Source organism: Stegostoma tigrinum, chromosome 31 (assembly GCF_030684315.1).
Source record: "Stegostoma tigrinum isolate sSteTig4 chromosome 31, sSteTig4.hap1, whole genome shotgun sequence".
Taxonomy (NCBI): domain Eukaryota; kingdom Metazoa; phylum Chordata; class Chondrichthyes; order Orectolobiformes; family Stegostomatidae; genus Stegostoma; species Stegostoma tigrinum.
In genome coordinates this window covers 31,883,885-31,909,387 of record NC_081384.1, presented here as the reverse complement: position 1 = coordinate 31,909,387, position 25,503 = coordinate 31,883,885, and the positions used below count along the sequence as shown (strand labels likewise).

At 43.3% G+C, this 25,503-nt stretch overlaps 1 protein-coding gene and 1 long non-coding RNA gene across 5 annotated transcripts in view; one reads left to right on the top strand and one right to left on the bottom strand.

Moving 5' to 3' along the window:
- The window catches only part of tmem98 (transmembrane protein 98), a 51,484-nt gene extending 38,787 nt beyond the window's left edge, over positions 1-12,697 (bottom strand). The window contains exon 1 of one of the 4 annotated variants that reach the window (XM_059638681.1): positions 12,400-12,697. The gene's annotated coding sequence lies outside the window, so the exon portion shown is untranslated. Of the gene's footprint in view, positions 1-10,315; positions 10,436-12,399 lie in introns of those variants that run through there. The other 3 variants (XM_059638679.1, XM_059638680.1, XM_059638682.1) reach the window with 3 other exon arrangements.
- Positions 12,631-25,503, top strand: part of LOC125466243 (uncharacterized) — a 155,281-nt gene continuing 142,408 nt past the window's right edge. The window contains exon 1 of the long non-coding RNA XR_007250413.1: positions 12,631-12,846. This is a non-coding gene — a long non-coding RNA (uncharacterized LOC125466243). The remainder of the gene's footprint in view (positions 12,847-25,503) is intronic.

Genomic DNA, 25,503 nt, shown 5'->3' with positions numbered 1-25,503 from the left:
CGGCTACACTACACTATTATCCAAGCCCCTGGTAATTTGACAGACCTCAATGACGTCTTCCCTTAATCTCCATTGATACAAAAAAAACAGCATGTCCAACTCTTTTTCCTTGCTAAAATTCTCCATTCCTGGTAATATCCTTGAGAATTTCCTCTGGACTCTCTCCACTATAATCAAATGTTTCCTGTAATATGGTGATCAGAACCATACACCTGCACTTTGTATGTAATCGAACCAGTGTTTTAGAACTGAATCAGTGCTTTAGAAAGCTGTAGCACATTCTCCAGCTAATTCAGTCCAGTCCGTGGGTGGCATTGAGAAACAGCTGAAAGTGCTAGATACTACACAGACTATAGACCCTGGCAATACCTCAGCAAGGTTCCAGACAAACTAAGCCTCAACTCAAGTTATTCCACTACAGCTGGGACAATGGCATCTAATAGACAAAGTTGAAAGTTTTCCAGCCATACCTTCGCCATAAAATGTTGGACAGATCCAATCCGGCAAATTATGGCCCGAATTAGTCCATTCTCAATCATCAGAAAAGTGTTGCAAGATGTTGTTGACAGTGTAATCAGTGGGACTTGTTTAGCAATAACCTACTCCCAGACGAATAGGTCGGTTCTACCAAGACCACTCAACTCTTCACTACAGCCTTGGTGCAAACACAGACAAACAAATTGAACTCAAGAGGGGAGACGGTGTCTGCCCTTGATGCCACAATTAAGTGTGACATTAAGCAGTCCTGGCAAAATGAAGGTAATGAGAATCAGAGGGCACACACTCAACTCACTAGTATCATGCTGAGCAGAAAAGATAATAGTTGCAATTTTTAGGAGCTAATTATCTCAGTCCTAAGATAACAATTCAGGAGTCTCTCTGGGTGGTGACCCAGGCCCTGACATGTATAACTACTTCTTCATTGATCTTCTACCTATCACAAGGTCAATAAATAGAAATGCTTGCTGATGATTGCACAATATTTCACCCATTCACAATGCATTGCATCCTGAAGTAGGATTAGTCTATATTCAGCAAGATTTAGACAACATTTAGCCTTGGAATAATAAGTGGCAAGTGATACTGGTTCTAAACAAATCCCTGGAAATGACAATCTCCAACAAGACAGATTCTAACCAACTTCCCTGGGCATTGCTGAGTCCCTCACTATCAACAGCTGAAAGATTACCATTGATGAGATACTGACCTGGACCGGCTACTTAAATAATGTTGTAATAAGAGTAGTTCAGAGATTAGGAATTCTGTGATGACTAATTCACCTCCTCGCTTCTTAAAGCCAGTCGAATATCTGCAAGGAACATGTCAGAAGTGGGACAGAATACACTTTGCTGGATGAATGCTATACTGTTAACACTCAAGAAGCCCAACAGAATCCAAGACAAAGCAGGACACTTGACTGCCACCAACCCACACTCTTTCACAAGCATTCATTCCCCCCACTATTATATAAGATGTATTGCAAGGTGACACACGTCCCTCGAGCACACATTCCAACTTCACAACCTGTCCCACATAAAAGTTCACGTGCAGCAGATAGATGGGGACACCAGCACCTGCAAAATCCCTTCCGAGACACATGCCATTCTGGCTTGGAACTATATTGCTGTTCCTTCATTGTCACTGGGGCAATTCCTGGAACATGTTTACTCGGAGTACTGTGAGTATATCTGCACCAGATGGGGTGCAGTGGCTCAAGAAGATAATGTGCCATAGTCTCAAGGGATCGTCAACACCTTGCCAGCAATATCTATATTCTGTGACAAAATCCATAATAACATATCCCTGCACTTGTAACCTAGGCCTTGGCCAATAAAAGAAATTACCTTGTACCCAACTTGATCATCTTAACTACCTGTCCTGCTACTTAAAGTGATCTGCAGCCAGACACCCCAAGTTCCCTCTGTCCTTCAACAGATTTCAGAATCCTACCATTGGTTGTGAATGTCTTTACTTTGAGTGTCCTCCTCAAATGCATAATGTCATCACCCTTTGGGGTGAATTCTGTTTGCCATCTTTCTACCCAACCAATGTGGGGCTTCGTTAGCTTCACGGGATAGATGACTAGTGTGAGGCAGAATAAAGCCAAGAGCACGGTTTAATAACCGCACTGGCTGTGGTAGTTCATAAAGGCCTTGCCTCTTCATTTGCAGAATGCTTGTGAAATAGTGCCCTACAAGGCATACATAGCCGTCAAATGACTATGTTCCTTTGTCGATAATGATCAGCCTACTCTTAAATTGCTAAGGCCTCCTTCCTCACTATCAAACAAATGGCCAACACTTGTTTCATTTGTCAAAGTTCTTTATCATGGCCCGTACATTTCAGCGTAAAGCACTGATTTATATAGCAAATTATTAGCCCCAGTACTGAGTTCTGCAGAGATGCATCAGACACAGCTTTCAATCACAAGAACTTCAAATAACTTTAACCCTTTGCTCTCTGGCAATGATCCAAATTTGGATCCGACTTGTCACTTTCCATTAGATTCCACGTGCTTTCAATTTGCTGATCAGTCTGCCATGTCAAATACTTTACTAAACTTTATGCAGACTATATCAAAATGTGCAACTCTTACCAAATCTTTGTTACTTACTCAAAACATTATTTTATTTTAGTCAGACACAAGCATCCCTTAACAAATCTATGGTGAAAGCTCATGTTGAATCCCTGCCTCCCTAAATGAAGATTTATACCATGTCTCAGAATTTTGTCCCAATTATTTTCTCACCATCACATTGAGGCTAATTGGCCTTTAGCTATTCAGGCTCCCCTTTTTAAGCAAGAGTGCATCAACAGTCTAGTAATCTTTAAGCAACTTTCCCGTAGAGATGATTGGAAATGGTTGTTGTAACCTTTGTTATTTTTCCCCTTGCTTCCCTTAGCAGGCAGGCATACATTTCATAGTGTTACAGAACGGAAAGAGGGCATTCGGCCCACTATGTTCATGCTGTCATCAAGCTCCTGTCTATTCTAATCCCATTTCCCAGCAGAAGGCCCAATGCCTTGTGTTCTATTGTTTTTCAAGTATTCAACCTTTTCAATGTTATGATGGCTCCTGCCTCTACCACCCTTTCAGGCAGTCAGTTACAGATACCCTTCACTCTCTGAATGAAAACATTTTTCTTTACATCCCCTTGAAATCTCTTGCAATTTACATTAAATCTATGCCCCATGGTTACTGACCCCTCCACGACATGAAAAGTTACAGAATCCCTACAGTGTGGAAGCCAGCCATTGAGACCACACCAACCCTCTGAAGGGCACCCCACCCCCAGATCCCACTCCCATGTATTCCCCAAGGTTAACCCACCTAACATACATACCCATGAACACAATACGCAATTTAGCATGGTCATTCCACCTAACGTGCTCATCTTTGGATGGGAGGAAACCCACACAGACATGGGGACAGCATGCAAACTCCACTCAGACAATTGCATGAGGTTGGAATTGAACTGCTGTCCCGAGCACATTGCAGCAGCAGTGCTAACCACTGGGCCACCACGCCATCCTATTATTTGCATGATTCAATCCTATCTACCTTATTGATTCCCCTCATAATTTTGTACGCTTCAGATTCCATCCCCAACTGCCTTCTCTGCTCCAAGAACTACAGCTCCAGCCTATCTAGTCTTTCTTCATAGCTGTAACTGTCCAGTCTGAGTACCGTATCCTGGTGACTCTTCTCTGCACCCTCAACAGTGCAACCACATCCTTCCTATGCTGTAGTGCCCAGGATAGCTCTCAGCACTGCAGTGATAGTTCTTTGTCGGTTGTTAAATGGGTTAATACTTCCACCCTCACTACCTTTATCCCACGCAATATTTTCTAGTTCTCCTAATAGTCTACAACATCTGTTTCATCCCTGTTTTTTTCTGAAACTATCCTGGGATAATGGAAGGTAAATACATAAGAGATAATTAGTAGCTGATGATACCATGGCAGCAGACCAGAGAGAACATTATGAAGCTGGAGTAAGACATAACACTAAACTGCTGTATTCAGTAATTTGTAAAAGTGTACCAAAGAATGTTGCAGTACTGAAGAAAGTGGAGAGCCTTACACTATTCCTATAAACTGAAAGTGAATCCTCCTTTACACTGTCCCAGCAAATACCCTCAGGACAAGAACATGGGGTTCAATGTATCCTCTTTTAAACTAAAACTAAAGCTCTCTTGATACTGTCTCCATGCAACACTCCGGGGATGGGACAGCATGGGGTTAAATACTGACTAAAGCTCCCTCTGCTCTTTTAAACTAAAGTGGAGCTCCATCTACTTTTTAAAACTGAAAATAAATCTCTCTCTACATTGTTCTTCTCAAGAGGACAAGAATGAACAAGAGGTGCTAGTGATCATGAAGGAGTGGTAACCTGGTCAGGAGGGAGTAGCATTGACGGGGGACGTGAAGACAGCCAGACCCCAGAGAGACAAGAGATGATTCAGTGTGTTGATAAAGCATACTATCAGCAGTATTGACATAAAACATATGTGAAACAAATATCATATTAAAACACGAGATTCAAAGTATTCATTAAGAACTATTTCCACATCTTATACCTCCACACATGGCTTCCCTTTTATTCTTTTCATGATTGCTTTGTGCTCTTGGTCGTCATGCGTAAGTTTTCTCTGGTTCCATTTGCACATACTTTCTTGACTAAGAAATTTTACCTTCCACCCAAGAGGGCAAACAGGGCCTCAGTTTAACTTCTCAAAGTTGGTAGCTCCAACACTGGGGCATTCCCTCAGAAATGCAATGGTCTAATAGCCCAAACTTATCCACTCAAATGAATTGTGGATTTCAAATTGTTAAGCACAAGGTTTTCCACTTTAGTTCTCATATTTAAAAATCCAAATATTCCTAACACCAGACAGGAGGAACTGCACAGAAGCAAAGGGATTTAGGAGTCTCAATGCAATACTCACTAAAAACTAGTGGACTGCTACAAACAAATCATCAAAAAGGTTAAAAGGATGTTGAGATTTATCTCGAAAGGAATTGAATAATAAGTGAAGTTTATGTGCACTAAGCCTTGGTCAAATGTTGTCTGTCTTGTTTTAGACCCCAAATATCCGAAAAGATTTGTCAGTCTTGAAGGGGTGCCGCAAAGACTGAAAACTTAGTTTCAATTCTAAGTTTAAGCAGCTGAAAAGTGATCTAATTAAAAAGATGAAAATTATAGTAACGTTAAAATACTGCAGGTGATGGAAATCTGAAATAAAAACAGAAAGTGCTGCAGTTGCTCAGCAGACCTGGAAGCACCTGCGGAGAGAGATACAGAGCTAGCATTTCAAGTCCGGAATGATCCTTCTTCAGATAAAGGAACCTTGGATGACGAGAGCGGTGGAGCTTCTCGTCAAAAGGAAGAAGGTAGCTTACATAAGGTGGAGGAAGCTAGGGTCAAGCTCAGCTCTAGAGAATTACAGGCAGGCGAGGAAAGAGCTCAAAAATGGTCTGAAGAGAGCCAGGAGGGGGCACGAGAAAGGCTTGGCAGAACGAATTAGGGAAAACACAAAGGCATTTTACACTTATGTGAGGAATAAGAGAATGGTTAAAGAAAGAGTAGGGCCGATCAGGGATAGCATAGGGAACTTGTGTGTGGAGTCTGAGGAGGTAGGGGAAGCCCTAAATGAGTTTTTTGCTTCTGTCTTTACGAAAGAAACGAACTTTGTAGTGAATGAAACCTTTGAAGAGCAGGTGTGCATGCTGGAATGGATAGAGATAGAGAAAGCTGATGTGCTGAAAATCTTGTCAAACATTAAGATTGACAAGTTGCCAGGCCCGGACCAGATTTGTCCTTGGCTGCTTTGGGAAACAAGAAATGCAATTGCTTTGCCACTTGCGAAGATCTTTGCATCCTCGCTCTCCACTGGAGTCGTACCTGAGGACTGGAGAGAGGCAAATGTAATTCCTCTCTTCAAGAAAGGAAATAGGGAAATCCCCGGCAATTACAGACCAGTAAGTCTCACGTCTGTCGTCTGCAAGGTGTTTGAAAGGATTCTGAGGGATAGGATTTATGACCATCTGGAAGAGCATGGCTTGATTAAATGCAGTCAACACGGCTTTGTGAGGGGCAGGTCATGCCTCACAAACCTTATCGAGTTCTTTGAGGATGTGACTAGAAAAGTTGATGAGGGTCGAGCTGTGAATGTGGTGTAATGGACTTCAGTAAGGCATTTGATAAGGTTCCCCATGGTAGGCTCATTCAGAAGGTCAGGAGGAATGGGATACTGGGGAACTTAGCTGTCTGGATACAGAATTGGCTGGCCAACAGAAGACAGCGCTTGGTAGTAGAAGGAAAATATTCTGCCTGGAAGTCAGTGGTGAGTGGTGTTCCACAGGGCTCTGTCCTTGGACCTCTACTGTTTGTAATTTTTATTAATGACTTGGATGAGGGGATTGAAGGATGGGTCAGCAAGTTTGCAGATGACGCAAAGGTTGGAGGTGTCGTTGACAGTATAGAGGGCTGTTGTAGGCTGCAACGGGACATTGACAGGATGCAGAGATGGGCTGAGAGGTGGCAGAGGGAGTTCAACCTGGATAAATGCGAGGTGATGCATTTTGGAAGGTCGAATTTGAAAGCTGAGTACAGGATTAAGGATAGGATTCTTGGCAGTGTGGAGGAACAGAGGGATCTTGGTGTGCAGAAACATAGATCCCTTAAAATGGCCACCCAAGTGGACAGGGTTGTTAAGAAAGCATATTGTGTTTTGGCTTTCATTAACAGGGGGATTGAGTTTAAGAGTCGTGAGATCTTGTTTCAGCTCTATAAAACTTTGGTTAGACCACACTTGGAATACTGCGTCCAGTTCTGGTCGCCCTATTATAGGAAAGATGTGGATGCTTTGGAGAGGGTTCAGACGAGGTTTACCAGGATGCTGCCTGGACTGGAGGGGTTATCTTATGAAGAGAGGTTGCCTGAGCTTGGACTCTTTCCATTGGAGAAAAGGAGGAGGAGAGGGGACCTAATTGAGGTATACAAGATAATGAGAGGCATAGATAGAGTTGATAGCCAGAGACTATTTCCCAGGGCAGAAAAGGCTAACACGAGGGGTCATAGGTTTAAGCTGGTTGGAGGAAAGTATAGAGGAGATGTCAGAGGCAGGTTCTTTACACAGAGAGTTGTGAGAGCATGGAATGCGTTGCCAGCAGCAGTTGTGGAAGCAAGGCCATTGGGGACATTTAAGAGACTGCTGGACATGCTTATGGTCACAGAAATTTGAGGATGCATACTTGAGGATCAATGGTCGGCACAACATCGTGGGCTAAAGGGCCTGTTCTGTGCTGTACTGTTCTATGTTCTAGAAGCTAGAATTATTCAGTACAGAACAGGACCTTCAATCTATCAAGCCTGCACCAACTCAACTGCACTACATCTACACTCGTTTGACTTTGCTGCTTTTGGCCTATAACTCTGGATATTATGGTGCTCGTCAAAATATTTTATACAGATTGTGAGGTTTCCTGCCTCAACTACTGCCCCAGGCAGTCCATTCTAGACTTAGGCTACCCTCTGAACAAAAACAAATTTTCCAAATTCTTCTCTAAACTTCCTGTCATTCATCTTAAAACTATGCTCCCTCGAATCAACCTATTCAGAAATGCTATATAACTCCACTGGAGCAAGTCGGACTTGAACCCAGGTCTCCTAGTACCAGGATTGGGGCATTACCACTGCACCACAAGGCCTTATGCCAGCCCCCTCCATTACTGATGAAGTCAAATAGTTGTTTTCAATCCAACCTGCCTGTGCCCCTCATAGTTTTATACACTTCCATCAAGTTCCTCCTCAGCCTTGGCTGCTTTAAAGAAAGCAAACTAAGCTTAACCAGCCTCTTTTCATTGTTGAAATGCTCCAAACTAGGCAACATCCTGGTAAATCTCCTCTGCATCCCCTCCTGTGCGATGATATCCTTCCTATAGTGTGGTGACCAGAACTGAATACAGAGAACTGAAAAGTTCTGAAGAGTCATTCTGAGCTTGAAACGTTAACTCTATTTCTCCCTCCACAGATGCTGCCAGACTTGCTGAGTTTCTCCAGCAATTTCTGTGAAAAGTTGTAATGGCTTGCTATATTGCATCGAGGTCTAGCCAATTGTAATAGTCTCACTAGCATGCAGCTGACTGAGCAACTGCCCACTTCCCCCCTCACTACATATTGGCTTTCAATATTTCAAACAGCTATTTCATAGGATTTCCACACAGCCTGCATATCCCTAGACATCATGGCCAATCCAACTAACCTACACATCATTGGACTGTGGGAAGAAACCCAGGCAGGCATAAAGAGAACATGCAAGCTTAACACAGACAATTGTCCAAGGCTGGGATTGAACCCTGGTCCCTGGCATGGTGGTTCAGTGCTCGGCAGCAGTGCTAACCACTGAACCACCATGCCACCTCTGCAGAGGTACACCTTAGTCTGCAGAGATGAATAAAAATAGACTTTGCCACTATTTGGCAGGGAAATGATCTTTGGTATCCTGGCTAATAATCCAGCACCAATTAACATCCAAAATACAGACTGCCTGGGTTATTATCACTACACATTTGTGCCTGTGGGAGCTTGCTGTGTACAAATTAGCTTCTGCTCTTCCTGCATTACTATAGTGACTACATTTAAGAAGGACTTAATTGGCTGTAAAACACTTTGTGGTGGTTGCTGGTTTTGTAAAATGTCATATAAATGCAACCCTCCTTCAGTTCCTTCCCGAACTTTCACGTTCCATTCTTGGCAACTCTCAGACAGAGCACCCTTATGTTCATTGTTTATGTACACCCCACAACAGACTGATAGGGTTAACCAACCATGGATAGCATCACACTGAAGTTGATAATAAAATGTGAGGCTGGATGAACACAGCAGGCCAAGCAGCATCTCAGGAGCACAAAAGCTGACGTTTCGGGCCTAGACCCTTCAGATGAAGGGTCTAGGCCCGAAACGTCAGCTTTTGTGCTCCTGAGATGCTGCTTGGCCTGCTGTGTTCATCCAGCCTCACATTTTATTATCTTGGAATTCTCCAGCATCTGCAGTTCCCATTATCTCTGACACTGAAGTTGATGTTATGTTTCGAAGTGTCACATTTCTGGGAGTGATGCTCACCAACAATCTGTCCTGGTCCACCCACACTGATGTGACACCTCTACTTCCTCAGGAGACTAAGGAATTTCTGCAAGTCCATAAAGACTCTTATCAATTTTTACAGATGCACCATAGAAAGCATTCACTCTGGATGCATTACGGCTTGGTATGGCAACTGCACTGCTCAGTACAGTAAGAAACAACAGTGAGTTGTGGGCACAGCCCAGTCAATCACACAAGCCAATCTTCCATCCATTGACTCTATCAATACTTCCTGCTGCCTCAGGAAGGCAGCTAAATTAATCAAAAACCCCTCCCAGCCTGGTTATAATCTCTTCCAACATCTTACGTGTGGCAGAAAATACAAAACCTTAAACACATGTATTAACAGATTCAAGAACAGCTTCTTCCCTGCTGTTGTTAGACTTATGAATGGACCTCTCAAATTTTAAATTTAATGTTGATTTTGCTCTTTGTGCACCTTCCCTGTAGTTGTAACATTGCATTCTTCGGTCTGTTCTATTAACCTGAAGCACATTGTATGGTCTGAACTGCCAGTACTGCACGCAAAACTAAGCTCTTCACTGTGCCTAGATACATGTGACAACAATAAATCAAATCAAATCAAATCATCATCCAACACCCTCATATATACCCAGTATCAATCAGGGTTTACTGCAAGAGGATCAGGAATATCGACCAAAGCTCCCTCCAGTTCTACCATGGAGATCAAAGTGTTCAACTCAGGTTATGAAACCAAACTTTCAACATGGTCAGGTTTACTTCAGGCAGTCCATTTTCTGAGCTAATAGTTAACAACTAACTCAGTGACAAATCAGCCACACAGATCAATCTGAGTTTTCTGTCAACCATTACTTACTGTTTCAAGTATGATCAGAACTTGCCAGCTATCTCCTGGTCAGAGAAGGGTTTTCTCTCTGATGACCGAATTACCTTGAGCTGAGAAAGTATCATTTACTCCACTTCTCTTATCCCCATTGGTGCTGACATAATTTTACAATTATTCTGGAAATATCCACTGCTACAAGGAATTCCAAGTCACAAACAGTCAACTTCTTCCAGTCTGTACTGGCTTGTTGCACTTCACAGAACAGCATTACACACAGACCAGGCCTCATCTGAGGGAACAATGCATGTCTAAGTAACAGACTCTGCCGATTAAATCCTCTGTTTACTTCACGGTATTACCTTACTTGGATGGCACTTCTTAACATTTGTAGTTCTCCCCCAGTCTTCGACCTGAACTACGACTTCCGCACAAGCTCCAATCATTTGGAAAGCAAACAGCACAGGCTTGGTTTGACATTTGACCCAATCGCTAACTAAGAAACACAACAGCACACAGACGGTGACAGCTCCCTGCACTAACTGCTTGGGGTGGGTGTTTCAATTATAGCAGTGTTCTTTCAAAACCTTTGATCAGTCATTTAAAAGATTGGCTAGGAAGTTTATTTATCAGCGTTAAGCATGATTATTTGGACCAGCAAAGAGTTTTCCCCTTAGTTGCTACCCAGTTTCTCTCAGTAAAATGCTTCAGGAGATTTTGTTGTGTTCAGGGAACAACATAAGTCAGAAGAAATTTATATTCTAAAGTAATGATTCACATAGGAATGTGGTCATTGGGTCAAGTAGAGAATAGTAGTGACCCCCACCATCCTCAAAGCATCACAACCCTTTCCCCAGTCCCCTGTTCCCTAGTGCAGGTCTCTGACATGGGATACAATGCATTAACCATTGAAACAAAAAAAAGGAGTAAGGCCATTGGGCCCTTTGGGCATTAGGAAGGAGCATATTTTTCCCCTATTCAATCATGGGGTAGGGACATCACTGGCAAGGGCAGCATTTGTTGCCCATCCTAATTACCCTTGAGCGTACTTATGAGTCAACTATATTGTTGGAGTCCGGAGTCACAAGTGGGCAAATCAGGTAAGGACAGCGGATTTCCGTCCCTTAAAACGAGTGAACCAGATATTTTTGTTTTTGCAGCAAGCCATGATTGTTATACAGTCACCATTATTGAGATTTGATACAACTGCGGAGCCTTACTTGAATTTAAACTGATGGTGGAATTTGAATCTCTATGGGATTAATCATTTATCACCATTTCCCTTTTTTATTTCAAAAATATACATGAAAATCTGACTATACATAGATAGTCAGCACAGCAGCTGGGTTCTGTACAGTCATGGCATATGGAGAACAAACACTGGAGTTTGACTTTACCAACAGTTCTAACAAGCCCAAACGCGTTTCAGCACACAGTCCTGGATCTTGGAACGTGTAAACATGCAACACTTGGATCTGGTCAACTCCTTGCTCTGGAAGACCAACAAGTTTCAGGCAGACAAAATAGCATCTTTCACCGAATTGATGGTCCTCCAGGCACAGCTGATGTTTGTCTCAGTGTTGGTGCTAGGGAACGGACCATAGAGCACAGAGTCCCGCGTCACCGAGCTGCTTGCGACGAACCCTGACAAAAACCATTGTGTCTCTCTCTAGACTTCCCTTGCAAAGGGACCTTCCAGCAGGAGGTATGTCATGGTCTCAAACCCTCCGCAGCTGCTTTGAGGGCAGCGTGGGGTGGCACAGGCCGACTGGACGTACATGAAGGATCTCACGGGTGGTGTCCTCACTAGCAGCCAAGCGATATCTTGGTGCTTGTTGGAAAGTTCTGGCGATGAGGCATTCTGCCAAATGAATTTGACAGTCTTTCTCGCGGAAGGAGAAAGTGCAACGAAAAAGTTCTGCTTCAAATGATTTAATGCTAAATGTGACAGCTTTGCTCTGATCTGAAGCAATTTAAATCGCGCACAGAAATGGGTAGAATTCAATCAAGCCACGACATTAGTACTGAGGACGTTTTTCTAGTGTAACTTGAGATGCAACAAATCTGCAGATTTGCTTGCACAGACCAGGCTGTCCAAAATCTTCAGAGATGTCTGTGAGCATCTAGCACACATCATACCTTAATATCATGGTACAGGGGTTAGCTGCTAACACTCCCACTCTGTGGCTGAAAGACTTCCATATCAGACAGTATACTCCAGCATTTGGGCCCCTAAAAAGGGAACGAACAAGTTTGCAAAGGCCTGTCAGCATATGACAGAATGTAAGTGAGTCCAGCCCGTGTCCTGGCTGACGCTATCGGCGGCTCTTCAGCACCGAGGAATCCCTGTATAGCGGGCTTGCAGACTTCAAGGCAGAAAGGGGCTGACCCTTTATCAGAAAGGTGGCAAGCTTACCCACAAACAGATTTCAGAACAGGTACTTACACTGCATTTAGTCTGGAGCACGCTGCATGGCGGGCAGAGGACGGTGGGGGTGTTTGCTTTTACAGAGCTGGCGAAGGTAACAAGATCATCGGCAGGAAATGGGACACAAGAATGAGTACCCTGGAATGTTGCTAATGCCTTTAATAGGATCACTGCACAATGCAGCAAAGGATCTCTCCTCCCCCTGCTGTACTGAGCACTCCACGAAATCCAAATACATCAGCACAATTCCCTCCTCCCAACCTCCCTGCCCTAAAAGCTACGGACGTAACTTCTGCCAAGAAAACATTCCCATGCAACACGCAAAGTTTTGCTCCTCTCTGTAATCTTTCACAGAGCACTGTGCATGAAGCCGGGGGAATGCTCCCTATTAGGCTCCTCCCCACACTCAGCTAAAAGACCCGAAGTGTGTGATTAACACAAATCTACAACCTAAAGCTGATGTTGGTAAGTGATCAGGGAAGAAGGGAATGTGGTGTATGTGGTGTGCAGAAATAATTTGTTGCTTTTACTGATCGGAGATAGCAATGGTCGTTTGAAAAATGCTTAGAATGAGAAAAAGCGAAGTTGTAGAGTCAAACGGAAAGAGGTCTTTCGGCCCTTCGAGCTATTGCTGGCTATTTACAATCACAGAATTCGTACAGTGCGGAAAGAGGCCGTTTGGCCCATCGAAGCTGCACTAACCCTCCGAAGAGCATTCCTTCCCCCGAACCCTGCTTTCCTATGGCTAATCCACCTCACCCATAGGGGACAGGGAGGTACCGGCAATTTAAACATGGCCAGTCCAGCACATGTTTGCGCTGTGGGAGGAAACCCACACAGGCACAGTGAGAACGTGCAAATACAGACGGTCACCCGAGGCCCGAACCGAATCTGGCTCCCTGGCGCTGGAGAGGCGGCAGCATTAACCACTGAGCCACACAGCCACTGTTGCTCTGCTGGTTCGCCAAAGACCCTGCATGCTCATTTTCCTGAAGTGCTCATCTAATTTCCTTTTGAAATTATTAGTGACGTCCACTTCCATTGGCCTTTCAGGCAGCAGGTTTATTCCAATTCGCTGCATGAAATTTCTCACCACTTCTCCGTAACTGTTAGCCAAAAGCTCTAATTTATGCTGCGTGGACTTATTACTATCCAAATAATAATGGGAACAGCTTTTCTTTGACTATTGTCACACTCTCAAAATGTAGCTGCATGAACTTATTATAGATGCTTAGTCTTATATAAAAGGCGTTGAGAGACCAGATAACTTTTTCGTTCCTGACCATACACATGGCACCATTCAAAGCCCTGGAGCTGTCTTCATGAGTTATAGGGAGAGGCTGTATAGGCTGGGCATCTTTCCCTGGAGCATCAGAGACCCCAGAGGTTTATAAAATCATGAGGGGCATGAATTTGGTGAACAGCTCTGGTCTTTTTCCCAGGGTAGAGGAATCAAGAAGTAGAGGAAATGGGTTTAAGATGGGAGGGGAATGATTTAAAAAGGACCCGACGGGTAACTTTCACACAGATGTGTAAGAAATGAGCTGTCAGAGGAAGTGGTGGAAGCATTCAGATAAAAAGAACTCTTATTTGGGCAATACATTGTAATCTGTTCCTAACCACTAATGCTTGCTTTCATATCTAAGATTCATCAGAAGGCAGAAAATCTTGGTTGGCTTTTGCATGTCTATTTGAAGGACCTTTGCTACGTGTCTAATACATGCCTATTTGAAGGGCCAAGTTTTTGCTGTAGGGAAATCTCATTAAATCTGTTAGCATCTGTGGAAAGAAAGCACAGGGGTCTGAAGAAGTGTCACTGGACCCAAAATATTAACTCTGCTTTCTCTCCACAGATACTGCCAGATCTGCTGAGTTGTTCCAGAAATTTCTGTATTTGTTTCTGATTTCCAGCATCCACAGCTCTTCGTTTTTTTTTGCCAAGGGGCTTTGACAGCACCATGACTGGGTGAATCAGGGGAAACCTACAGGACTGCAAAACTGCCTTCATCAACTTTCAAACTCCATTTCTTCAGGGAACCAAAAAAGAGTTGCAGGCCTGCAAAATATCAAGACTCTGTTTTGAAGAAATAACTGTGACAATGAATCAAAAACAGAAATTGACCCTGAGCACTTGAACATCTTGAGACCCAACACTTTTGTAATCAAAATTCTTTGCCTGGTCTGGCCTACATGTGACTCCAGACCCACAGCAATATAGAACATTGAACAGTACAGCGCAGAACAGGCCCTTCGGCCCTCGATGTTGTGCCGACCTGTGAACTAATCTAAGCCCCTCCCCCTACACTATCCCATCATCATCCATATGCTTATCCAAGGACTGTTTAGATGCCCCTAATGTGGCTGAGTTAACTGCATTGGGAGGCAGGGCATTCCATGCCCTTACCACTCTCTGAGTAAAGAACCTGCCTCTGACATCTGTCTTAAATCTATCACCCCTCAATTTGTACCTATGCCCCCTTGTACAAGCTGAAGTCATCATCCTTGGAAAAAGGCTCTCACTGTCCACCCTATCTAATCCTCTGATCGTCTTGTATATGGTTGACTCTTAACTGCCGTCTGGGCAATTAGGGATGGGCAATACATGTTGCCTGGCCAGTGACACATTCAACTCCTGAATGAATAAAGGACATATGCAGAAATTAGGCAAGAGTGGGGCAAAATCAGAATTGAATTAACTGGGGGATTTTAACTTTAACATAGATTGGGAGAGACAGACCAGCACCTGTCAGAAATGCAATCAATTTCTGGAGTGTGTTCAGGATAGTTCCCTACAGTGATGCATCCTGGAAAAAACAAGGGGAAAAGCAACATTGCATTTCGTTATTGGTAATGAGCCGGATTTGATTGGCAATCTAATTGTGTATGAACATTTCTCCAATAGTGATCATAACATGATCAAGTTCAGCGTAGCTTTTGAAAGCGAAAAGCACAAATCAGCTGCTAGATTTTTACATTTTAGTAAGGCCAACTTTAACATGGTGAGATAGAGACTGCCCACAGTAAACTCTGTAATTTTCTTAATGGGTAGAACAGTTGAGGATGTTTAAAGAATATTTAACACAATCAAAGAACAGTTTGTTTTATTGCGTACAGTTCTGGTCACCGCATTATAAGAAGGATGTGGAAGCTTTGGAAAGGGTGCAGAAGAGATTTACTAGGATGTTGCCTGGTATGGAGGGAAGGTCTTACGAGGGAAGGCTGAGGGACTTGAGGCTCTTTTCGTTAGAGAGAAGAAGGTTGAGAGGTGACTTAATTAAAAAATATAAAATAATCAGAGGGTCAGTTAGGGTGGATAGGGAGAGACTTTTTCCTAGGATGGTGATGGCGAGCACGAGGGGACATAGCTTTAAATTGAGGGGTGAATGATATAGGACAGATGTCAGAGGTAGTTTCTTTATTCAGAGAGTAGTAAGGGAATGAAACGCTTTGCCTGCAACGGTAGTAGATTCGCCAACTTTAAGTACATTTAAGTCGTCATTGGACAAGCATATGGACGTACATGGAACAGTGTAGGTTAGATGGGCTTGAGATCGGTATGACAGGTCGGCACAACATCGAGGGCCGAAGGGCCTGTACTGTGCTGTGATGTTCTATGTTCTAGTTTGTACCCCTGAGAGGGAAGAGCTGCATTTTACATATAAAACAAAAACAGCCTTGGACAACTAAAAAGATAAGGGATAGCATAGAACCAAGAGAAATTGTTTACAGAAGTACAAAAAAAGCACATATCCTGCTGAATGGAAAGATATGAAGCCCAGCAATGGGTCACAAAGCAGCTTGTAAGAGCTGCTAAAAAGGACTATAAAAATTTAAAAAGTTAAACATTACCTCAGAATAAGATATTAGCTGGCATTAAATTCCTTTTTAATATAAGCTAAAAAATAAAGGGATAAGGTTAAAAGTTCAACAATCTTTGATGAGCCCTTTACTTATCTCGCTGTCCGGGAGACCTCAGTTGCTTGTTTTCGACGCTGCTGCTGCAGACCCCAAGGATCTCCTTCACTGTTCAGTCATGCCAGGTCGGGTTGCGATGCCAATGTTACTGTTGCTGCCACCTTCCGATCTCCTACTGTTACTTCTGCAACATGCCCACACAGGACCCACTTGCATTGCAAAGTACCGCTATGTGGGCTGAAAGACCACTACAGGCTACTGAGACACTGCCATGCCAGGCTTAGAAACCAGGCCGAGATACCGTCATGCTGGGCCAGGAGACTGCCATGGGCCTCTAAGAGACCAGGCTGAGATACCACCACACCAGGCCAAGCGATTGGGTTGAGACACCACCCCTGCAGGGCATCGAGACACTATCCAAGATACCACCCTGTGCCACCGAGAGACCGCCACAGGCTGAGACGATGCCTTGCCGGGTACGTGCTGAAGCCAGGAGTGAGGAGAAGGAGAAAAGGAACAATCAGAATAAAAAGGGAAAGAAACAGATGTAGCGAACGAGCTAAAGGGTGAAGCGTCCTGCTCTGCCACCATCTTGGATTTAATGAGCAGATCTGGGCACAGTATCTTAGAGAGAATTTACTGGCGTTGGACGGAGTACAATGTAGGTCCACAACAATGATACCTGGACTTTAGGGCTTAAGTTATGGGGTGGAATTATACCAGTTAGACCTGTGTTCTCTAGAACGTAGAAGGTCATGGGGTGATCTGATTGAATTCTTCAAGTTATCAGAAGGAAAAGACAGGGTAGACAAACTAGTTTCACTTGTTGGAGTCTCTAGAACTAGGGGCATAGCCTGAGAATTCGGGCCAGACTGTTGTGGAGAGCTGTTAGCAAACACTTTTACACATAAAGAATGCTCGAGGTTTGGAACTGTCTTTCACAAATGGTAGTCAATGCTGGATCAGTTGTTCATTTTAAATCTCAGATAGAGACATTTTTGTTAAGCAAAGGTATTAAGGGGCATGGCTTAAAGGCGCATGTATGGAATTAGGCCACAAATCAACCATTACCTCTTTGAGTTGTGGAACAGGCTCGAGGAGTTGAATGGCCTACTCCCGTTCCTAGAACTGGTCTAACAGACAACTCAGATCGAAAGGTAGTCAGGGATGGTCAACAAATGCTGGCCTGGCCTGCAACACCCACATCCCATGAAAGAAGAACAAAAAAAAACTCTTTAAATGTATGTCTTCAGTCATTGAGAGCTGGAACAAGTGGAAACTAAGCCACTGTTGCTCCATGTCTGTTAGGCTCGAATCATAGAAGCCCTCCAGTGTGGAAACAGGCCCATTGGCACATTAGGTCGACACTGACTCTCAGAGCATCCCACCCAGATCCATCCATCTAAGCTACACATCCCTGAACACTACAGGCAATATAGCATGGCCAGTCCACCTACCCTGCACGTCTTTGGACTGTGGGAGGAAACCAGAGTTCCTGGAGGCAACCCACGCAGACACGGGGAGAATATGCAGACTCCACACAGACAGTCGCCTGAGGGTGGAACCAAACCCGGGTCCCTGGTGCTGTGAGGCAGCAGTGCTAATCATTGAGCCACTGTGCCACCCCTTAAAACACCTTCCCTGTATTATCTGAACTTGACACAACCGGGTCCAACTTAAACTTCAGACTCATTTGCTCCAGGGAGAATACTTCAGCCCCTCCAGACTAATCTTGCAGGTGAAAGCCTTCATCTCTTGAATCAAATGGGTCCTGCATACTCTTTAGAACAGTGCGATTAAGTCCAGCTCCCTGACCAAAAGCATAACCTCACGCTTCTCAGTAGTAAATCCTGCCTACTGCTGTTTGTCTTCACATTCTACAAGCCTGTGTTTTCTTGCCTTTGCCACTACTCAAATTCTTTTACACCTCACGTGTTCCAATCTGACTACTCATCAACCTCAAGAGGTTTGCTTGAATGTCATTTCAATGGAGAGAATCTCACTTGCACTGCGATCTTTAATTTGCCATGAACTTCCACTCCATCAATTGGAGCTGAATCTAGTTGAGTGAGAGAGTGGATCGATATACTTTATACTGACTGGTCTGTCAGCGTGTGCTTCACACAAAAACAAGCTTCAAAGCATGGCATTTTCCTTCAACATGAAATGTAACAACTTCTTGCTGCTAAATACGTTGGAGAATAATCTGAGTTGTAATGACATTTGTATTAAATTAAGGACCTCAGATAATGGCTGAAGCGGAGCTGTGTAAAGAAACTGAACTTTGCTTCAGCTCCAACACGGACCCCATCCCCATCCCCCCTCATCTCCATTTGCAGGCTGATTCCCCTCCCCCATCCTCACTCCAAAACTTCAGAGCAGCTGCATCGTGCTCAGTCTCACCTCTTGCCCTAGCCGATTACATTTCCTGTGTCTGAGACATTGCTCCCTATGAAGTTTACTTAGGCCTCCAGCAGTCAGCAAGAAAGCGTCTGTGATGGGAGTAACAATCGCTCACTGACCTGTGTAACACAATCAAACTAAATGAAAATTACTAAAGGATAAGCCTATGAACACATTATAAAAAATGCTTCAAAGCCTAGCTAAATGCAAGCTGTTGGATATAAACTGGAAAGAAGAAAAATTAAGTGATTAAGTCATTAAACTTAATGATTATAAATGTATAAATTGCTTACAGTTACAGAATATTACAGTGTTAGACTGTTGGAAGCCATCTTTCAGATGAAACATTTGGATCAGTCCTCCACTAACTTTCTCAAGTTAAAACCAATAGGTCTATTTTGTATGTCGAAAACAATTAACGAAAATAAATACTAACAACTTAACACCATAGTGCAGCAAAATAATTGCAGCTGGGGGACCCGAAAGCAAATCTGAGAGTTTGGTGAGTGAGAGAGATCAGGGAAGAAAGGGGGAAAATATATTTGATTCTTTCTGCTTTTATGTTCCTACTCTTCCCACCCTATATGAATTGGTTCCTGCTGTTCTGTAGGGAAAGGTGGTCTCTGTTGATAAGTATCTGGTAAGGCATCAAGTGCTGTTCTATTCCTAGGATTTGAAATGGTATACAAATTGCCACTAAAATCAGTAAAATATTTGAAAAACATTAGAATTCATTACAACTCCTAAAGGATGGCTGCATTGATGCTGTGTCAAGGCTGCAGGACGTGGGAGCTCCTAAATATCATCATGATCCAGTGCAAAATCACTTGTGGCTTGAGGCGTTTCAGCGCGTGTGAGGGCTGATTGATGCAATCTTCCGTAGCGAAGAATTAGAGTCCAGACTGCTGTGCTGCCTGCCTGGTGCTAGGGTGTGGGACATCTGCTCAGAGCAGGAGGAAAACTTGGAGTGGGAGAATTCTGCTTCCATGATCCATGTTTGCACCAATGACATAGGAAGGACTAGGAAAGAACTTCTGCATACAGGATATGAGGAGCTCGGTGCAAAATTAAGAAGCAAAATCTCAAAGATTATAATCTCAGGATTACTATGTGAGCCTCATGACAATTTGAGTAGGGTATATAATTGCTGAGAGATGAATATGAGACACAAAGACTGGATTGGGAATAGCAGGCTCATAAGACACTGGTGCCAGTACCAGGGACCGTGAGGGCTATATCCTTGAGACAGTATATACGTGAACTTTGCTGGGATCAGTTTCTGCAAAGTGCAGAAGTATAAAGATAGAGAGGCTTCTAAATGAAATATTTGGGGAAAGTAATCATGTGTGATATATTAAGGAGTAGATAGGTAAGGGTAAGAGAGGAAATAGTAATGTGGGAATTGAGGGTCAGAGAATGGCAGAAAGAATCAAAGAGAGAAAAACCTAAGAACACACTAATAATCAAACTTGATGTTACATAGAGATCAAAAAGACAAAAGTAAAAGTTTGTATATCTAAACAGATGTTGCATTCATAATGAAGTACACGAATAGATATCACATATTGTACTTAATTCAAACTGATAGCAATCAAGGAGATGTGATGAAAAGGATTGGGTACTGAATATTGAGGGGTAGATGATATTCAATAACAATGTACAAGCTAGGCAAAAGTGGAGAGTCAGCACTGTTAATCAAAGTTGGCATTTTTGCAATTCTTAGAAGTTATCTTGATGGGGATATAGAATTGAATTGGGTGGAGATGAGCAATAGGGTAAACAGCTACAAATCAGGTGCTGGAATGGAAAGAGGAATGTGGTGAAATGTGGGGAAGCAGTACAGCAAACTGATGGAGCTGTGGGCTGACTAATCTCTAGGTCCAGATGTATTTCATTCTGAGGTCGTAGCAAAAATGGCTAAATTTTTATGTGTTCACAGAATGAGGGTGTCACTGGCTAGGCCAGTATTTATTGCCCAGAGGGCAGTTAAGAGTCACCTACATTGCTGTGTGTCTGGAGTCACATGTAGGCCAGTCTAGATAAGGACAGCAGTTTCTTTCCCTAAAGGACATTAGTGAACCAGATGGATTTTTCCTGATTATGGATGCATAGTCATCATTAGAGTTTTAATTCCAGGGTTTTTTTTATTAATTTAAATTCCACTATGTATTGAAGTGGGATTTGAACCTGGGTCCCCCAAACATTACCTGGGGCTTTGGATTACAGTCCAGTGATAAAACCAGTAAGCCATCACCTCCCCCATGTAATGGATATTGTTAATTTTCCAAAATTCCCTGGATGCTGGAAAGCTTTTATTAGATTAGAAAGTAGCAAATATAACCTCCTTTCAAGAAAAGGGAGAAGCAGAAAACAGGTGAAGAAGGGTCTAGGCCCAAAACGTCAGCCTTCCTGCTCCTCTGATGCTGCCTGGCCTGCTGTGTTCATCCAGCTCTACACCTTGTTATCTCAGATTCTCCAGCATCTGCAGTTCCTGCCATCACAGGAAACTGCCACAAAAGACATTGCAGAAAATGACAGCTCACGGTAAAGGAGTAACATATTGGCATAGAGAGAAAGTTGGCTTGCTCGCAGAAAACTAAAATGGGTCTTTGTATGAGTGGCTTGCTGTGTCAAGTAGAAGTCTACAGGGGTCTGTTTTGGGGCCTCAACTTGTTACAGCTTGTGTCAGTGACTAGGAGAGGGGAGAGAAAACATGGCAGCTAATATACTAGGTGACAAGAAGGTGGGTAGAAAAGTATGAAGGAGGTTGCAAATGGACTCAGATAGTTTCAGTGAGTGGGTAAAAGTCCAGCATGTGAATTTTCTCATCAGGCCAGGAGGAACTAAAAGCAAAGAATGACTTAAATGGAGGATGACTTTGGAATTCCAAGGTGCTAAGGGGTTTAGTTGTCCGAGTGCATGAGTTGGGAAAAGTTAGTATACAGCTACAGAATGTAATTGACAAGATGATTGAGATGCCACCCTTTATTACAACTGGGCCAGTGGACCGAGAAGTGGCAGAGGGTTTTAATTGAGATAAATGTGAGGTGCTGCATTTTGGAAAGGCAAATCAGAGCAGGACTTATACACTTAATGGTAAGGTCCTGGGGAGTGTTGCTGAACAAAGAGACCTTGGAGTGCAGGCTCATATTCCCTTGAAAGTAGAGCCACAGGTAGACAGGATAGTGAAGGACATGTTTGGTATGCCTGCCTTTACTGGTCACTGTATTGAGCATAGGAGTTGGGAGGTCATGTTGCGGCTGTACAAAACATTGGTTAGGCCACTATTGGAATACTGCGTGTCATTCTGGTCTTCCCGCTATGGGAAGAATATCGTGACACTTGAAAGGATTCAGAAAAGATTTACTAGGATGTTGCCAGGGTTGGAGGGTTTGAGCTATAGGGAGAGGCTGAATAGGCTGGGGCTATTTTCCCTGGAGTGTCAGAGGCTGAGGGATGACCATACAGAGGTTTATAAAATTATGATGGGCATGGATAGGGTAAAAAGAGAGAAGAACTTTTCCCCAGAGTGGGGAAGTCCAAACCCAGAGGGCATAGGTTTAAGGTGAGAGGGGAAAGATTTAAAAGGGACCTCCGGGGCAACGTTTTCATGCAGAGTGTGGTACGTGTATGGAATGAACTGCCAGAGGAAGTGGAGGGGGCTGGTACAATTACAACATTTAAAAGGAATCTGGATGGATATGCGAACGGGAAGGGTTTAGAGAGATATAGGCCAAATGCTGGCAAATGGGGCTAGATTAATTTAGAATATCTGTTTGGCATGGACAAATTGGACTGCAGGGTCTGTTTCGGTGCTGTATTCTCTTTGACTCTAAGAATTTAACATAAAAATAACCTTCAGTTATACATGGCACTGATGACAATGCATCTGGAATACTGTGTATACAGTTTTTATCTCATTATTTTAGGAAGGATGTAAATTCATTGGAGGCAGTTCACTAAATTTATACCCGGAATGATTGAGTTGTATAATGAGTAGAGACTGAGCTTATTTACACTGGAGTTTAGAAGAGTGAGGAATGGTATGATTGAAATATAAAAGCTTCTGAAATGGTTTGAGGTGGAGGATTTGGAAAGGTCCCTTCCTGTTGGGACTGAATCCTGAATTAGGTCTTGACTTTTCAGGACAGAGATATGTAGAATTGCTTGGTTTTGAGACTTTGGAACTGTCTGCCTCAGAAGGGAGTAGAGACAGGGTCATTACATTTTTTTTAAGGCAAAGATCGATAAATTATTGTTAGGCAGGTAATCGGAGATAATTGGGAGTTGATGGGAATGTGGAATTCAAAACATAAACCTACCAGAAATGATTTGATTGAATGGCTGACCAGATCTGTTGGGCCATATGGCTTCTTCAGGATCCTCTTTTATATGTTCATATCTTCAGGTTTTGGAGAAGGGTACAGGAGATCTGTCTCATGCCTGGGTCAGTAATTAACATTCAACCAACAGCAGACAACAAAAAATTGTCAATGGAACCGAATATAATTTGTACAACGTGCAAATAATCCAACACATCCACTTCCATCTCTGTCAGACATGAATTTCTATCCCATCGTCTGTTCATTATCCTGTCATTGTTCGTGGGCTCTTGCTGTGTATAAGTTAGTTGCTGCATTTCATCCATTACAACAATGACTACTTCAAATATCACTTGTCAGGCTGTAAAGCTTTTGAGACTTCCTGGCATAAAGACAATATCTACCTAAATAGGTTTGCAAACCCACTCAGATTGGACTGGTGTCCCAGAACTTGCAAATTAAACTACACGACACCGATTGTTCAAACCTGGAGGAAATCGCATTGGACATTGAAAACAAAATAACAAAAACAGAAATTGCTGATGAACTTCAGCAGGTCTGGCAGGATCTGTGGGAAGAAAGCAAAGCTAACATTTCAAGTGAGTTTTCCTCAGAACTGATAGCAGCTAGGAAAAAGTGGTATCTATGCTGAAGATGAAATTGGGGTTAGGGGAAGGGAGAGGTGAGGGGATGGTGGAGATGGAGTTCATTGAGAGAAAGGGGTGACTGAATGAGTGGATTATGGATGGCAGGCCAGGACAGAAGAGAAACTAAATAAGTGATAATGAGAGCTAAGGATAGCAGATTATGTGCTGAAAGCAAACCCTTGAAATGTGATAATATGGCTGAGGGTTGATAGTATTTCAGCAACCCACGTCAAGACAGGACTGGGTGTGGGGATGGGTAAAAATCATAGAAGGATGGACTCAGGCTCTAATAATATTGAACTCAATAGGACTGAAAAGAGTCTACGCATTCCCTGAAATAAGTCTTCAGAAGCTGCATCTCATCCCCAATCACTCTTTATTTACAAATACACAGCCGCTGACAACAGCACTGCCTCCCACAGCGGCTCAGTGGTTAGCACTGCTGCCTCATAGCGCCAGAGACATGGGTGTGATTCCACCTTCTGGCAACTGTCAGAGTGGAGTTTGCACATTCTCCCTCTATCTGAGTGGATTTCGTCCCACAGTTTAAAGCTGTGCAGGTTAGGTTGATTGGCTGTGCTAAATTGTCTGTAGTGTGCAGGGGTGGGCAGGCTAGGCAGGTTAGCCATGGGAAATGCAGGATTACAGGGACAGGGTAGGGTGTTGGGTCAGTGTGACTGGATGGGCGGAATGGCCTGCTTCCACACCGGAGGGATTCTATGATCCATCGAGTCAGGCATTGCAGGATTTGATATCCTCAACATTCATGCTTGTATGTCAGCCAGGTCCCCCTGATTGGCTCAGATTAACAGCCCTAATCAGAAAACTTATTTCCAGAAGTCCAGCTGGCTGACCTCATTGCAATCACTGCAGACTTCAATCAGAAAATTAGAATTTTTTTTCTACCATTTTCTTTGAACATTCCTGTAAAAATACAGAAAAGAGCAAGAAAAGGATGTTTGGCTGACAGACAAGATTCATCCAATTGGATAATGAGTCTCTGTGCTTTCTGATTGGTAAAAAGGCAGTGAGTCTCAAAAACAGCGTGTTGGTTGACCAATGGTTGGATTCTGAGAAACAAGTCAACTGCTAAAACCTCCAGGAATACATGTAAATACTGTTGCAAGCAGACCAAGCTGACAACCATTTTGCACACAACAAGATACCAAGAACAGCAAGCAGAATAGGTAATCAGATGATTTTGCGGTTTTAGTTGTGGCAACATTGTTAGACTAGATGGTTGGAACATATCCAAGAGACATTCTGCTCATGCCAAGTGATGTTGCACTCACAGTAATTCCACCGTGCCACTACCGAGAAACAGTCCTCAGCTTGTGACAGACCAGAGTGGAAAAAGCTCACACAATTAGGCACTGAAGCCATAAGAGACTTCATCAAGAAGACACAGTGGTGAAGTCAAGGGATTAGAGGGAACACACAAACCTCAAAGTAGCCCATCCACCCATTCCTTCTCCAACATTCACTATTTTGTGGTGCCACTAAAGTATATTGATTTCAGAGATCAAACAAAAACTAACCTTTATTTGAGAAATACACCAGTTTTATTTTGCCTGCGCTCTGCAAAAGCGAGTAAGATCATGTGGCATTGCATCACTTCCTGTAATGATCTACACTGCTTCATGAGCATATCACACAAGCAGATTTCTCCCTTCATATCTTCAAGCTGCTGCTCCCCTCCCTCATTTCGCAGAGTCTGCCAATCATGTATTGAGCGTATCAGCCATTGAACTGGAGTGGAAGCATGTCATCCTCACTCCCCAGGGACTGTCAAAGAAGAAGAATCCAACCAGGAGAACAGGCACTATGAAGATTGA